Genomic DNA, 18,440 nt, shown 5'->3' on the forward strand with positions numbered 1-18,440 from the left:
GTGTGTTTTAGTTTTATCCAGCTACGTGTTGGCACTTATAGTTGAATTGTTAATTTCAGAACCCAAAACAGAAAGCTGTCAAAAAAGATACATGAAGACAACACGACAAATATTTCATCTTAATTTTAAAGTCTGAAGTCATTTAGAGCTTTCACAAGGGTTTTCAGTCTTGCTACCTGGCTGATTGTTGGCTTATGGCCCTTAAAAACATATGATGCCAGTCCTTAGAGTTCAATAATTCATCAAGGAGCTACGTGCAATTATTACATTTTTAACAACTGCATTTCTTGATTGCAAAATGAAATCTGTTTCTGCTGTCAGAGTTAACTGCGGAATATTGTTTATCAGCTAGCTGATCACACTGATATAACACATCTATTTTAATATTGTCTGCATGTGTATTCATATCAAGTGCTAGCCAGCCAAGAAGCAATTAGGGACCCTGTAGTATAAGCACCCTAGTCCCATTAACCTCCATGGAAGCCGTTTGCATCTGAAAAGGACAGACTTTGGCCCTGAAATTACCAGACAGCTGGAGTGTATTTTTATCTTATTTCTATGGTGTCAGTAGACATAACATAACAATCTACATGAGTTCACATAAATTCAACTAGAAGTGCGCGCATTACTCTGTATACAATTTTTTTCCCCCGTTTTTTGGCTACAGAAGTATTTTGCAAAGATAAAGCCAAACAGTGGTAAAAAGTTGGTGGGACACCAGGCAAGTCTGTATGCACAGGTAGGCTTGGCTTGCTACCAAGTCATCCAAAAGTGACACCCAGGACAGCAAGAAGATACTTCTGTGGAACTGCATAAAGCTCATGGGCTCACCCACTGCTCATGGGTATAAGTAATAAGCCTTGCTGAAGGGCAAGGTTATTTGCTAACAGCAGAAGGAAATTAGACTCTGTTCAAACTGGTGTAGCAAGAGTGAATCAATAAGATAGACCTATCCCTATGATAAATCACATGAAGAAATATTTTCCAGGAGGCGAAAAGTCGCAATATTGCATAATCAGTATTTGGTGTAACTCTCAAAGTCTATGATACATACACTCTAAAATGTATGATTTTCTCTTATGTTTGAATGCCAAGTGTGAAGATAAAATTTACCCAGCACCCAAATTTAACTGTCAACAGGAGATTGTCCTCTTAGTCATGTTTTGTAGAAGGCCTAAATATTAATTTGCTGAAAATTAAAGCATCAGATAATAGGAATAGTTGTCATAGATTCCTTCTTCCACTGACTGAATTGCACTTAGTGAGAAGCTGGGAGAAAGGAAACAGGGCTCTTGGGGTAGAGTGCCTGTTGCCAGTGCTGAGGATGAGGTAGGCAGAGGAAAAGCTTTAGCAGCATGACATTTTTTGTTAGATTTCTGTTTTTCTTTTAAGATTAAATTCTTCTTCTTAATGTGCAGAATTGTTATGACCTCCTGCCTACAGGATAGGACCTTATTGTATGCATTCGGTCTCAATAAGGGTTGGTGGGTATTTTCTTCATTTAATATATTCTTCATAAGTTATCTCAGTTTTCCACTGTGATTCTTTAGTTACTGTCTCCTTAGGAAAATTAATCATTAGCCTGTCTTACTAACTTTTCTGGAGAACTGAAAAGATGTATTTAAAAAAATAGCATTTGTGATTCTGGTGAGTGATTAGGCAGTTACAAACAGTTTTGTCAGAAAACATGTTTTTAATCAAATATGCCTTGAAAATAGTGGTTTCATGTGTGAGGAAAACATTTCAGAGAACTCAAATGCCCTATGTTAATTCCCAGGGTATTTAAATCATTTTTTTCTGTGTTCATATATCCCCATTTTCAAGAAAATAAGCTGCCTTATAGAACATTTTATTTCTTACTTATTCCTTATTTTACAAAATGATCTACTTAAACATTTTTGCTAGTTTCATAATATTATTTTTTCCTCCTCCTAATAAATCCTACTGTAGCAGTCAATACAGCCTGTGACAGAATGAAACACTCATGCTTTTTTAAGAAAAACAATGATAGTCTGTAACCCCTACTTAAACTTCTCCAGATACTTGGTTTTGTAGTGTAGTGTAGTGTGCTAATATTTCAAAAGTACTACTGGAATAATCTTGATCCTTCAATAATTCTGTTATCCCAGAGCTGTTGGAAATACAGGATTCAGACTTATAACCGAACTTACAACCAGACTGTTGCACCTTCACAAATCAGCTCATATTACATAAGCCACAGAATTTCTGTGTGTATATTCACTTTGCCTGTGGCAAATGCAAGGTAGCCCTACTGCTACTTACTAGTCCTACTAGCCTTCTGTTCTAAAACGCCTTTACTTGTCTTTCGTCCTGATCTTTTAACAATATGTTGATCAATACAGATCCTTGAAAAAGTGTATTCATAACAATTCTCCTAGGAAAATCTGATCATTTATTCCTACCTTTTCTTTCTTATCTTGTCACTACATGACAGGACATTCTCTGTTACTCTGTAAGGGCACAGCTTCTGCAATAGCATCAGGCAAGAGCAACTGAAAGTCCAGCTACGCCATACCTGTTGCTTTATTCACATGGTAAATCATTCTTTCAAAGAACATTATTGGATTTGCAAATCATGCTTACAGTCTGCAAAACATATTGACGCTCTCTCAAAGCATCATAGCTATGTAGTATATTCTGATATGCTCTCTCTGAGTTTATCGAGGCTTAGGTAAGGAGAATCTTGAAACAAAAATTTGGATTAGTAGCTTCCAGGACACCAAGGCCAAATTAACCAATGGGTAACATCCCAATTACTAGTACAGGATCTTCCTATTTGAGTACCTTTGGCACTCCTGAGTAATGTGATTTAGGTCCTTAAAATTGTTCTTCTTTAATTTATCAATTCAGAACAAATCACTTCTATTCCAATTTCGGCTGGAAGAAGTTTTTCAGACTCCATTAAAACATGGTTTTGGTGTATAGTCTCTTTTGTAATGAATACCAATGCATTTTCCTTTATTTAAATGGTATGAATTTTCCCTGACAGGTCCTTTTATACCAAGATCATCCATTGTTATCAACTAATCTCTGAAAGGCTTTTTTTTTTTCTGATTCACTGGAATGAATTTTTTATTCTAAATATTTATTATTCCAGCCAATTGCTTGATATCTTTTTGACCTGTCCAAATGTAGCTTTACATTTAAGACTGTGGTTTTACTTTAAAGAGATTATAGCCCAATATTACACATGAAGATTTTGAAACTAAATGTACCACATATCAGAAAGCTGGAGTTTTGTGTCATCTAAGCATGAATTAATCCAATAACAGGATGGTGGTAGGGAATTGTAAAGGGTAGAATTACTGCTTACATGCTTACAAAAGTGTTGGAAATTATAGAAGCACAGGTATTTTAGCACCTTATTCAAAAAAAGTTAAAGACAGCTGAAATGAGACTAAATCCAGAGCTGGAATACTCAAAACTCACTCAGCATTTCAAATTTAGGCCTTTGGTATACAGTCACCCTGCTTCTTGAATGAAGTCGCTTAAGGTTTCAAAATATATGTCAGTCTTCAGCCTTTTCCTGCTTGCTGTGCTTTGAGAAGCTGCGCATAAATTCAGCCTGTTCATTGGTGTGCACTTTGTTTTAATTCTCCATGCAAGATTATTACACAATTTAGTACCTCACAAAGGAGTCTGGGTTCTGCTTTAAAACTCTCTAAACTACATACTCTTCAGTGCTTTTGTATTTTACTAGGCCACTTAATGCTGCCACATTTTCGTCAGAAAAATAAACTTTGATTAATAGGCTTTTTGCACTACCATGCTGTTAAAATAATTATAATATTTTCCCAGATGAATACAGTAAAGATAAACTATTCATTACTGCTTTGTTTAACTATATAAAAAATGAGTCTGTTATCTGCATCACCTGCTCTATTAAGCTCAACATAACTTGAGTTTAAACTCAACCTTTGCCTCCATCCTTTGTGTGTCCTCATACCCTTTAAATTTCATCTCATTAGATAGCAAGCAGGACAGGTTTTGCAATTTTAATCACCAACAAGTCTGTCTAAGTTTATTTCCCGATTTTAATTTATACCAGCTAGATTTGTTTCTAACTTTTCTTTTTCTTTTTGGTGAAAGCAGTTTGTGTGTGATGTCTTATAACAGTTCTCCTTCATATTGGAACAAGAGGCATTGTTTCAGTGAAGAAAAAGCTTTTAATTTGTTTCATTTGTACAAGGACTTGGAAATATTTAACAAGAGCTTAACAGAACCAACTACTTGCACAGATGTTTTCAGCTTTGGTGGCAGCGGTTGTTGAGAGAAGCGGGCACCAGAAATTTAAGCTATTTGGAAACATAGAGGAGGTGTTCATTTGCATGAATTGTAGTGCAGCAAGAACAAGCTGAGAAAAAAACAAGACAGCCCTAATGTTCAACAGCAATGTCAAAGCTCAGCCTTAATTAGAACCAGCATTATCTTGGAGATATTACTTCAGTTTTGGGTACATTTTACATTCTGTTCCCCATAAAACCACTGATCAGATCAGTACCAGTCTACCTCAGTTTTCCATTCGAATTAAATGATGATGATAGTATTTAATATCTTCCAGATATAAAATAAGCACATTTCCTGAGCTCTTCTAACCTGTAGAATGAAGTACCAATGAAGAAAAGTTTTGCAACTAGAGATAGCATGGCAGAAAATCATACTCTATGCTCTTTGAGTTTTGGACATAATTGTCACCACTTTCCTAGTCCTCCAACTTTCAGGATTAGAGCTATTTGTGATATTTTATACAACATTAACCACAGATTATTTACAGATATAAATGCATGCACATTAAAGCTAATACCAAAAATGTCAATGTTCTGTGGATATGTAACATCCAAAACAACGAAGCCTGCTTTTAGATTCAGTTGCAGAGCTTGGCTGCACTAGGTAGTTCTTGAATGAAGCAACCAGATACGGATGATGTTTCTGACCTCTGCCAGCATCTGCCATATCTTTATCCCGTAACAGCTCAATAACAGCCACTTTACCAGGAGACCTTCAGAATAAGTTTGCCCTTCATCTTAATTTAGTTACTTTCTTTGAAATTCCCATAGGTGAATCACCATCCTTCAGTCACAGTGCCTAGTAGTGAATGTTACAGCTGTGCACTGTTGCCAGATGTGGTGATTTTACCACGAATCTCACAGTTACTTGTTGTTTGCTGTAAGGCACCAGCTCCTGGAATTATATATAAAGAACAAATCTCGTTATTTTCTTCAATTTTCTGGAAATGAAAACAGCAATAGAAAAGCCACAAAATGTTTTTTTTCTCTACTGAAAACCTTAAAATGCAAGTCCTACCACTTCAAAAGCAGAAGAAACCCAGCACTTCCTACTTTTAAAATGTTGCACTTTTTAAATCTTGCAATAAAGAAAGAGGAGGAGAAGAGAGGCTTCTTTTAGGGTTGAAATTAATTACAAATATTCTATTGATTTTTAATGGTGCAGGACCAGGGTCAGAGTGAGAATCACTTTCCTTTGCATTTACAGCAGTAGAGGAAGCCCAGGAGTGACAATCTCTTTGATGTCTGTTCTTGCTAAAAATGGATATCCAACTTGATTTTTGACATCATCCATAGGAATTGCTCATCGCTACCACTTTCCTTCCCAAGTATATTTTATCATTTTTACCAAACGTTTTAGCTTGCCTTTTTTTCCAGGTTGAGGATTTCCTTTCTTTGCCATATTTTTAACCTCGCTTGTCCTTTTGTATTTTTTCTGGCTTTAGCATTGGCAAGATCTTTCAGTGCAACATCATCAGCAAATGTATTTAATATGATCTTCATTCCTTCTTCCAAATCACTAAGATGTTAATTAAAATCAGTTCTTTCACTGATCCTTCCATTGGCTTGAACAGATATATATTTTGTCATATATCATTATCTTATATTTTAATCTTTATTGCCCTGTTTACCTAAAATTAGATTTTCAAATTGTATTTCATGATACTCTATTAAGTATTTTTGAGCTAAGATCATGAATGTTAAGCTACTGTATTCCATTCCATTCCATTTTATTCTATTCCGTGATTTTGAAATTAGTCTACTATGGAGCTTTAAACTGTGTTGACAATGTTTATTTTTATTTACCCAATATTGCATATTCCACATAGCTTCAGGAATATCCTTTTTTTTTTTTTTTTTTTTTTTTTTTGTCATTCTCCCATCATGACTTAAAAGTGGAAAAGTATTAAAAACTCTTCATATCACATTAAGATGACTATTTTTCCCTGTTTTATGACTGAGAAGAGATTAAGTGACCTAAGGATGTATGCCAAGACTGTAATGTAGAGAATAACAGGACTCAGCGGTTCTAACTACTGTGATAAGGACAAATTCACTATTTGTGCCCATGGATTTTTCTCATGTTTTTAGCTGTTTAATTTTTTTAACTTCCAGTTGAGATTTGTTGCCAGATTTTGTCTCCTCTACCAATCAACCAATTTATTTTTTGTTTTAATATTGATAATGTGTATCCCTTTATGTCATTCCCTTGCTTTCCCCGGCAACTGCCTACTTTTTCCGTACTATTTTTGCTAGATATATGAGAAAATCTACAATTATAATAAAATAGAATTTTAAATGTTTTAGAAGAGATAACATAGTCCTGTAATTGAAAACATAAACCAGCCTTTGATGGTTTAGGAGAAAGTTTACTTCTTGAATAAACTATACCACAGTTTTCTATGGATTTGATTTTTTTGTGCTTTGGGAAGTTTTTTTTTCTGCTAAATTTGGCTATTTCATTGATATGAAATGGATACTATGCAACTAAAGTACAAGTTGGTGTGCTGAATGCAGTCTGCAGACTAGGTAAGCTCAGTTAAAAGAATTGACCTCAGAAGGCCGCATACAGGTAGCTGTGAGCTACAGATAAACTTAGGAGTGTGGACTTTGCTGAACTAATGTGTATGAACGAAGCCTACTGCTCTCTTTCGTATAGATTTAAAGGCATGGAAATTTTAGTTTGTAAATGATTGTCTAGGGCTCGATAAGCCTCATGCTTTTCTGTCAGGTCAGCCATACTCTTTTAAGTTTGAAATTTTTATGTTTTTTCCCAGTAAGAGATTTTATGGTTTCACAGCCATCATCGGTACTGTTGAAAGCTCAAGAATGGGAGAATGCACAAGCTCAAACAGATGCAAAATACCTAAGGTGGAGAGAAGAAAATCTTAAATGAGAGTCAGAGTCTTAACCTGTATTAACATAGAAATTTTCTGCTAGACAGTTTACTGAATCAAGCCTTGTCCTGCCATGAACACTTGGGGAAAGGATTATATATGATTTCTCCTAGCAACTTTTCTGCTAGTCATGTCTCTGTATCCTCTCCAGATCTTAAGCCAAACAGACCAAAAGAAAAGGTAGGAGGGAGAATGTGTTCAAAACAGGAATCATAGAAGAGGAAAGAAGGCATACCAAAGAAATGAGATACTGTGGAAGATGAAAATATAAGAGGAAAAAGGCAGAAAATGGCACTGGGAAAAGTGGACATTAATTGTGCCACAGATCCAGAGAGAGGACTATTCTTCACTCCACAGGAAGGAGGAGATTAGTAAAAAGATCATTTAAAATGACAGAACAGAAAACGGTCCAAAAAATGAAAGTACAAAGCAATTTACCACTGAGAGCAGAGAACCTTCTGCCTTTGAAATTGGAACACCAGCAAATGTATCTGTTATAATCAAATACCATATTGTCAGTGCAAAATATTTTGACTAAATTATTCTTCTTGGAAAAATATATGACAACTAGCTGTGTATCAGAATAACACATCCAAAATGGAAACAGTCTGTTTTTCTTATTAGGTTACATGAGATATTATTTAGGATTATAATTTCTGAATCCAAATACTTTTATAAAATCTCACTATAAACTAATTCAGAAGACAGGACCAATCCAATTGACTCCAGACATCTGTTTGTAAGAGAAGTTCGTTTGACTCATCCTTCGCCTGCTGAGGCATGCTGATCAGTCTGATCAGTCATATCACTAGTGATACATTGAATGGCTTGCGAGTTGTTAGGGTAAATGTACATGAATAATATAATAAGAAGCAAAATACAATACAAAGGAATTACATTTCAAAGTCACTGCTTGAATCCCTTATTCTTTCATAGGTAATGTATTTCTTTTTCTGGTTCTGTAATATCATTTCTCACCGAAGAGAAAAGACTTCCTGGACAGGAAGCCTAGACTAGGAAAAAGTTACATTTTCCATATGAGGCCAAAAAGCTGAACTTCAAACACTGCAGACTGAGTCGAAAGATTACGTGTTAAATATATCAGAAATTAAAGGGAACAAGTATTTTGCACATCAGGATTGTTCTCTGAAATACATAAATTGCATGTATAAATTATGAAAGCCTACAGCAATATTAAAGTGGGTCTGAGATTTAGAATATCCTTGAATTATTTTCTGCAGATTCTGCTCTGATTGTCTAATACCCTGAAAACCTAGAAACCCTGAACAACCCATCCCAGGTTTTATACTGAGACCAGCAAAGGTTGGGATAGCACTTTAGAATTGTGCTTGCAATGTGGAGATCTTCTGGCTTCCTAAAACCTGTTTAAACTGTTTCCTGGGAAGACCAGGATGACTCCTCTGCCCTAGAAGACTGTTTCCATCACTTTTTTTAGGATGTTCATGATTATTCTTTTTACCTTTGCGGTGAATGTTTTCACCTAACTGCAATGCTTGTCCTTGGCTACTTCCAGATTCCTTGCACTACATTCATTTTCACTTAAGAGGTCTGCCTATCAATAAGCCCTTCAAGAGTAGATTAGAAAAAATATCCTGACACCAAGTACTTTGGAATATGCTGACAAGCCAAGAAAGAGCCCCTTGTTCACTTATGGTAAAACTGACAGTTGTGTAGATAGCTCTCACAATACCCACTTTCAGCATTGGTGTTCTGTCACACACCATTATTTTGCTATGATTTTAATTAAAAAGTGACTACGGTAACTAAACCCTGAAAGAGAGCCTCTGAGTAGAAGGGCCTTGGATTTGCACTAAGGACTCCTATCCTTCTACTATATCTTTGTTTTCTAGTGCAGTAGTGTTTTAATCTTTCTGATCTTACTTGCCAAGGATGCAGGAGAGATTGAGTAGTTACTTTAAGGTAGCACAGTTACATGTAAAAGGCTGTGCTAGTATGAAATGCATACATACTTACCTATATCTCCATATTGTGGCAATACATGGAGCATTTCAGGTGTGCACTTTTTTTTTTTTTTTACCAATGCAGTACTGTGGAAACTAATCTTCATTTATTCTTCAGTAAACTCAGTGTGGTATCTTGGTTTATTTCAAGTTCTGATGAATGTCTGAACCTGGATTTGAATAAGAACCCATCATTTAAATTTCTTGTCAGTTCTTGTTTTCTGCATATGTGTATATATATATGTGGTTTTACATAAAAGATATGGAACTATATGGGGAAAAGGATGTTGCCTAGTCATAGAAAGTGACTATCTGAAGATATAGGTCTCTTTAGGAAATGGTTTTATGTGGAATAATTAGGATAGATTAGTAAGAAATGCTTTCATCTTCGTTTTTTGCCTATGTTGCATTTTAAAATAATTAAGAATCCAGATTGTTTCTGTTTTTCACCTTCGTTTACTGGCACCCAGCAAAGAGGCCTACACTTTGATTTTAATCATGGCCAGACAGTATAAGACCTTGGTCTTAAAGGCAACTAGAGCAACAAGCAGAAACCCTGCTGTGTAATTTCAAAGCAATGTACTTCATGCTGCTAACCCTACAGTATGATTTCTGTTCTGCCAATGGTTTCAATAGCAGACAACTTCCAATTTGCACCTCTTGCATAAATCCACATTATGCCAATAGGTTTAGAAGAAAACCACAAGCTGCCCAGCCCAGCAGTCAGAGGTCTGTTAACAGATCTTTAACTATGATCTATTGTGTAGGAGAGTCTAAAATTATGGATGCAGAGTTCCACTTTATAGAGCTCTCACTTGTGCTATGCAGGTTTTCTTGAGATAATTATAAGTGTTTATTTTGGCTTTTAACAAGTTTAATCACATTATTTAGCATGTTCTGATTTTGTCACTGAGGCAACCATTACTCTTCCACACAAGTTTTGCTTAATTGGCAGCGGGAACAGAAAATGGAGTTTAAAGCAGCTAATTGCACTAGACCTCACAGATGCCAAGATGTAGCTCTTTTAATTAAAACTTTTTACAAGATAGTTTCCAAATGTAAAAGCACTATCTTTCATAAGTACCTAATACGGCATCCTGCTTTGAGTTTTGCTCCCATTTTAAGCGGCTAAATATTCTGGAAGTTCAAGTAAAGGACGAGACTGCAAGAAGTATTTCAAAGCATGGAAGAAGACAGAGATTTGGAATATAATAGTAGGGAGTTCAGTAAGGCACTTCACTTACTTATCTGAATTCCAATTTATAAACAACCTTGGCTGCCTGTAGAGGGTAATTCAGTCTGTTAATTTCAGGCCACCGTTTAAGTATCATGCTGTGCCAAATTGCATTTGATGGTTTTTTAATGGCATGACTACAATATACTAAAAAGAGATCTATAAAGGTATTCCCCTAGTGGCAATTTCAACCCAGGTATCCAGTGGTAAAAATGATGTTCATATTTAGTTGTTTTCCTTTCCTCTGCATTTATGTATGTGTAACTGTCCCATATTAAACAAAAAAATACATTTTACATTCTAATTTAAAGTGCTTACAGTTCCTGACTTAAATGCTTTTGTCATGTAATGAAATATTTCAAAATCACAGAATATGCTTCTTGACAAACTTCATCCCACTTTAAATCTCTGAAGCATGGCACTACAATTTGCTATCAAAAGTGATTGAACAAGTAGCACTTGAGAATAATAGTACTTTCCCCAAAGGGAGTGCTATTTCTTGATCTCTGGCATAAAATAACATACGTATGTCTCAGAAAGGTAAATGCTTGCATCAGGATATCGTCTCACAGAAGACTTCCTTGGCACAGTGGCATTTTCCAGTGAGCAAGACATCTTCACCCCTCCTCCCGTGACCAAAAGAAGCTGAACGCCTTTTGGAAGGTTAAGCTCTGTACGCAGGGGTCATGGGACAGGGCTGAAGCTGGAGGGTCTGTTTATTTTCTACATGTGTTGAACTATGTTGTTCTCTGGGTGTGAACAGAAGTTTCTAACCTTCACAAATAATCTCAAGGGAGAAACCTTGCTGACTAAGACTGGGTTTATCGCTGAGCCATTCCAACAATTCACAACTTTTCAAATTATGTATTATAGCCAAAGAGAATACTTTTTTTAAACACTGATTTATATTTTAAACTCCAGTAACCAGAAGCAATACTGTACTGGAATAATGGTGCAATTGCTCAGATACTTTTTGAAACATATCTTGGGGGGAAAGAACACCATGGATGTATTCCCCTAACATCCAGTGAGCACAGCAGTCCCATAAAGAACTTCTTCTCTTAGACTGCTATAATGCCCTGAATTATACCATGTGAAACCACAGAATCAAAACACTGTGAATGTTTTAATAAACTTCCTGGCTCATGTCATGACTCCTACATATTGAAACAGTCAGACAATGCCAAACTGCTTGAAAGCAGAGAGATTCATGGAGCACTGCTCTTGTGAAAATGGTGATTGTACAAATTTAACTATTTCTGAGTCCATGTAGGTTAAAACTATCATCACCAGCTTTTAAACAGCACATAATGTAAGTGAATATCTTCACCTACTGGAGGAGAGAGGAGAAGTGTCTGTATCAGATAGATATTCCTCTTGAGTTTCTTCCTTAGATAACTTTGAGAACCTAGATGGTATCCTATTTTTACCTCCTTACAACTCCAAGCCTCCGGTCACTATATCCAACATACAATTTTAAAGTCTTTTTAAAAAATTCATCTTAAAAAATTCCATTAAGGAAGCTGGGTCTAGATAGATAATGAAAATTGCACTAATTTAGTGTACTAGATTAGTGTGCTGTTTATAATTTTCTGTACAAGGGTCAAACGCCTTGTAATGCCTATGTCATATCCTGTATTTTCAGCAGTGATTTTGTCTGGGAGATTTTTACTTACTTCCTAGGAAGAAATCATCACTTAGATGTGACACCAGAAAGAGAATGTTCTGACTGAAAATAGATTGAGTAACTTCTGGTTTCGAGTCAGAACATATCATCAGGAAGCATGTACATCTTCTCCCACAAATCTGACAGTGCAATATATCTATCCTTTCTAGTAGTCATAATATTTATAATGCATTATTAATAATGAATTCCATAATAGTCCCATTGTTGACCAGACAGTGAACTTCAATAACTCATTGAATGCATATTTTGATAGTTGCTAGAAAATGACACATTGTGACGCAATGGCCGACTAGAAAGTATTTTGTCAGATTTTTGAATGTTAGACTTTGTATAGTACTGTACATATTTGGATGTGGAGCACGTAATACTCTTGAATTATTCAGGGTAGCAAAGAGACTAATTCTTGAGTACTAATTAAAATATGCCATTAAGAATCAAATTTAACTAAGGCAAAGACGTTCAAAGCTGGCTTCAAAGCTAGTGCTTAACCTAATCTTTCATGCCAGAAATTGCACTGCTTTGAAACTTTGATTTTTCTTTTCTAGGCTAAAGATACATACTTAAGAAAACCATTTTAAAACAAGTGAAAGAGATTCAGTACAAAAACACCAAGCCATTTTGCACCTATATTTTAACCAAGATCAACTTCAGCTTTTCAATGCTTTATAAATCTAATGGCAGCATTATCCATTTTCTGGTAAGCAGCAGTGTCAAATCTAACAGCTGATTCAGTTCTTCTGTTGGAAATTGGAAAAGGACACATAAGTTGCGCTGATATTTCAGGAGCAGGTTTTTTCCCAGATGGACTTCAAAGACCATTGGCATTCTAATGGTGACCTAAAGATGATGGCAATTTTAGGTAACACGTCAAACCAATGCTCAGCAGTCCATTTACAGCTATTTGGAAATTCCTGGCTATTTGGGACTTTTGTAGGAGATAAGCACTTGCTAATTCCAGTTATCTTGAAAAAATTTTATTTGAAATTTTCAGTTGCTTGTTCTTGTGATTGATTGCCTTTAACAATAGTCACTAAAAAATTAGTTTGCATAGTTCACATGTCACTGATATTGGTTCATGTACCTAAGATAGTATGCTTCAGAATATAACTGGAATGTAAAAAAACTAAGAGTTAATTCTACTTTTCTATTTATGTGTGCAAATGTGCACATTTTCCTATTATATTTAGACTCCTGCTTCCTCTCTAGCTTTGGACTACAGTAAAAAGTTTTAGAATTCCAACCTCATCAACCCCCTGGACACAGATTTATATATTTGAATAAGCACTCATATATGCATGAGTCTTATCTGACAGAATTGGAAATGGAGTGCATTTAGCCTGCCACCAGAAAGTGCATATTATATCTTAACATTCTCTTGCAATACATCTGGGCTCACATGGTCAAAGTAATACCTGTGGATGTGCAGCATGTTTGTTAAATATTGACATAAAAGTGAGGCAACCATCATGAAGAAGCAGGCAATGTGTCAGAATACTTACCAAAAACCTTCTTTAAAAGCTACCAACCAAACTGTATTTTTTTTAAGACCTATACTAGCAAGCTTGGCGAAGCAAACTTGCACTACCTGAACAAGGAGAGATATCATGGCTTATAAAGCCTTTCGAAAGACGTGACTTTTCTGGTCTATTCATTTCACAGTGAAGGAACAGGAACTCCTACACTGCTATTTCTGCAAGTCCTGTGGGATATCATAGATTTTGGGTGAACTGAGTTTAATGCACAACTGACTCTAAAAAGGAATAGATTTTTCCAGCAAACCATACTCTCTTTCTTCAAATGAAATCCATCTAAAAAGGAACATTTGATTTTGATTTTGCAAGTAGGAATGCTTCTAATGGCACTCTAGATTTTCATTAGAAAAACTGATTTTGCAGAAGTCTTTCTTTCTGTCCAATTATTTTGACAGGAAATTCCCTACAGCCTTTTGTGTAAAGGGGATCTATATATGTTACAGAAGTTATAAGTATTTCCCAGTGTCTTAAGGCTAGAGTTTCTTCAGACTTCATTCTTTATTTTTTTTTCCTGCTTTTTCTTACTTCACTGTACTGTAAGAAGTTTACTACTTTTTCTTTGGACACACACAGAAATGAATTCAGCATTGCCTTCTACCAGTTTGGCATCTCATATTTTCCAAATGAGCTTGGTACATTTCTTTTTCCTCCACTGAAACCATTAAACCACAGGCCATGACTCAGGATATTTTTAAGTACATCCCTATGTTGACTTTTCATCTCTTGTCATTACCATCTTTATTTCCTTTGGCAGTGATCTGAATGTAATGAATTTTATATATTATTTGTAGTGAAAAATAAGTTTTTCAAATTCCTACCATTACATATAACAAAGATTTCATAGCTGCATAAAATAATGTTGTCTATTAAGCTGAATATTTTGGGGAAGTTCAGTTACAAAACAAGGGAATTTTTTTTTATATGGATATCCATTGGAAGTCTGTTAACTTTCTATCTATAAATTAGCAGATAAACCCTGTCTTTCATTTTTAATTCTCCTTGCTTACATGCTGAAACTAAGTGTCTGGAACCTTGCTTTAATTCTTTAATTACTGTATTAGCTCTGAAAATTTATACTTTCACAACATGTGTGAACTTCCCCAGCTAATTGTTATTCTTGCTGACTCCATTCTTTCTGCATCATTAAAATTTCCATTTATGCCCTACAATTTTATTATGTAATATATTTTAGTTCATTTTCAGAGTTGTACAAGTGAATGATTTCCCCATATGGCTCATTATATTGATTTTTGATAGTTACTCCATCAGAAAAATTTAATTTCTGTCCATATATCCACATATGCCTACATGCTTATAGTATTGTGATATATAGGTAAATACATGGTTTATACGTATGAGTAAAGTGAGAGAGTAATGCTCAGTCAGAAATAATTATCTTTTAAGATTTTATTTATCATACTTTTAATCTTTCAACATCTTTAAACAGCATATTTTGCTTTGCAATCCCACAGCAATGTGAAAAAAAAAACCCGCTCTATTCAGTGTAGTGGGATGGATGAAGAGGGAGATTTAATATAACAGTGTAGGCATATCTGTGTCTATACTAGCAATGCTTTGCCAACACAGTTTACAAGCATTACTATACTAATGAGGTGCTGATAGTGCAGACATGGCCTTAGCAAACAACCATTCAATAGTCTATATTGCATATAGAAAAGTAGCAAGTTTGCATGTGATAGGGAATAATGAGATTCAGTTCAAGAAAGCAAAACCCAGTCTTGAACTACTGAGTGACAGTGTCAGGGAGAGGGTCTGGCAGTGGCTAAATTGCAGTTGTAGGTATACCAGATGTAGCTGGAACAGTTAATGCTCTGGGCATCCAGAAGAAAAAGCAAGCTGGACTGTAATCTAACTGTAAAAATTCCCAGGGATTAGAAGACTAGGACTGGAGCCAGGTATAAGTGTTGGAAGCTCAAAAAACTGCAAATAGTACAGTTTACTGAACTAGGCCAACCTAGAGTCTGTGGAATAACGAAGAAAGGAAGAAAAGCAACGTGAAACAACAAAAATAAACCAACATAACAGTAAGAACCTGGTAAGAAAAGAACATAGGCAATAGTATGCTTTTCCATCGATTAAATTACTTAGCTAAATAACTTCCTTTATTGTATTACATATTGTATGCAAATATTTACCCTTTTAAGTTTTTATTTATAGTATTGATAGAAAAATGCTGTATAAACACCAGGAAAAGCATCATTTGACAAATTTATCATAAAAAAAAACAAATGAGAAAATAATGTAATTCACTGAAATTCATCAGCCCCTCTTCCTCTTGCCAACCCCTCATACTTCTGATTGTTCTGTTTTATAAAAGCAATGTTCAAATTTGACATTTTAATCTTATAAAATGGAAGAATCTTGAAATTCTTGTCTCATATACCTGATGTAAGTACTGTGAATATTTATTATTGAAAACAACTACCTCTTCATATTGTATAAAACATGGTATATTTTCACCACTAGCACCAGTTGGAGTTGAATTAATGTTTACTTAGTTTAATTATTTAAAAACTTAGAGACAATAGTGTTCAAGAGGCCTGCAGCTGGATGAGCTGCTTCTATGCACATTACTTGGGAGAGTTCTACACTGAAGTTGCATTTACTGTATACATTTACTAATTTATTTTTAATTGCAGTTGAAACCAATGACATTGCTGTCGGTTAGTTGCTAGGAGACATAGAAGAAAATAAGTAGTACAGTTCTGGATTAGAAGTAATATCCTGACTACAAATGTAAGCTGAACATGGCAAGCTTTCGGGTGGCTGTTTCATTATCATTCATACAAACTTGTTTTAATGATTTTGTTTTCCACAAAAGCACAAGGTGTGTGAAACGTGCCAAAAGGGCACACTGACCCCTTTAAGTTCTGCTATTAACCTAATAAGGATCTTGTACTGGACAGCTGATGATTGCATAGTGTAATTATAGAAACAAGGATAATTGGGATATACATAGGCAGTAGGTAATCAGTTACTCAACAATAAGGCCTGAACAAGAAAAAAAAAATGATCCCAGAGACTTCAGCTCCACAGATTCACTTCTTAATTGACTGCAACGAGAGCAAAACTGAACAGCAGCTTTTAGGATAAACCTTCCAACAAGCAAAAATATGGACAAGCAAGATGATCCGATATGCTTGACAGCCAGAGTTCTGCTTCCCTGTATGCCTTCTGTTCTGATTTTTCCACTCAGCAGAGCTGAACTCTGACTTGTTCACATGGTACCCACGTGAAGTCTACACCTAGCACTGAGCAACGCTGTCTGCCTGCTCTGGCTTTGTTATGTACTCTGTGGTCACAGTGAAGCTACCCCAGCCAAAAAACTACCAGCCTGCCCAAAAGGAGTCACAGGGGTAGAATGGCTCATTCACTCCCTGTACCGTAGAGCTAGTCTGCATTTCCTAGTCCTACATGTCAGCACTAGTATCACACGTGCTCCCAGCACAGTGCTGCAGGTCTCCGAAGGAGTCAGAGAAAAGCTTGCTCTGAGTACAAGCTAGATTCATACCATGGCAGTAAATACAGGAACTGCTGGAGAGGACTGGAACTAATCTGAACTTATGCCTTGTCCATAACTCTTATATGAGGACCAAATAAAGACAATCCTCTAAGTAAAGGTTATTGGGTTTTTTTCTCAGCATTTTTTGTTTTCTTACAGTGAGGTTCATATAATGAAGAAGAATAGAGTTTATTCCTGCCAGCCTCCGTTGCTAATGAGCTGAGTATCAGCATGAATAATATTGTGTAAGGAACAGGAAAACCACACAAACACAGGCTATGTCACCGATGAGCACTTCAGTTCTGTAAAATTACCTACTCAAAAAAGGACACATCCTAGCCCACACTTGCTCATGTAAGAAAGGTCATTCTTTACGTTTCAGTCTTACCAAATTTAAGAACATGTTAGACAATAATGTCCTATGTTATGGTTTGAATATGTGCATAAAATACAAAAAGGCTTGAATCTTATGATTGGAACCAAATGCAGTGAATGACTATGTATGAACAAATTAAATATCCATGATGTTGAAAGTGCTTTATCCACTGTTTTGAGGCTGTGTACCAAGAAATTTAAATAGTCAACAACATCTGTTCTGTGTTGGAAAAACTGGACCAAAAGAGAAAATAATAATTTCTTCACAGAGCTTCAGAATGGAAAAGAATTGGTTATACCTTATGTTGTAGTTTTATTTGATTATAATTAAGTTTGAGAATGCATTAATATATAAAATTAATATCAAAGCACACAACATAAGAGTCTGAGGCTATGCCTTCATTAGCAACTAGTGTGGCCCTGTAGGAGCAGATCTGGAGAGAGAAAGAGCTGGTGATGAGGACTTGTCATGCCCAATATATACCTTTCAGGGGCTTCCTCTGGGCTAATTCTAGTCTGACCCTGGTGGCTGAATGCCCATTAGATATAAGGCATGTTAACGAGCACTCCTAGAGCACATCTTCTAGTTTTGTTTCATCCAAGAGGAATCTAGTACTTGGAGCACTCCAAGACTGCTCTATGATGTGAACTGAAGCCTGTTGAGTAGGGATGAATGGGAGATTTGCTTCAAAGGTGTAATCCTGATCTAAACCAAGTGACAGGTGCTTTTGAAAAAGCATGCCAAAATTGCTCAGTCCTGTTAAAAGTTAGGAAAACATAACTATCCAAGTCTTTTGAGTGGTTTTGCAAGTGTTAGCTTTGTCAATTATATGGATTTACCAATGAATAACTTATCTGTATAAGAATAGCAAATGTATTTCTATAATATTTTGAATGCTTTTT

Source organism: Rhea pennata, chromosome 4 (genome assembly GCF_028389875.1).
Source record: "Rhea pennata isolate bPtePen1 chromosome 4, bPtePen1.pri, whole genome shotgun sequence".
Lineage (NCBI taxonomy): Eukaryota > Metazoa > Chordata > Aves > Rheiformes > Rheidae > Rhea > Rhea pennata.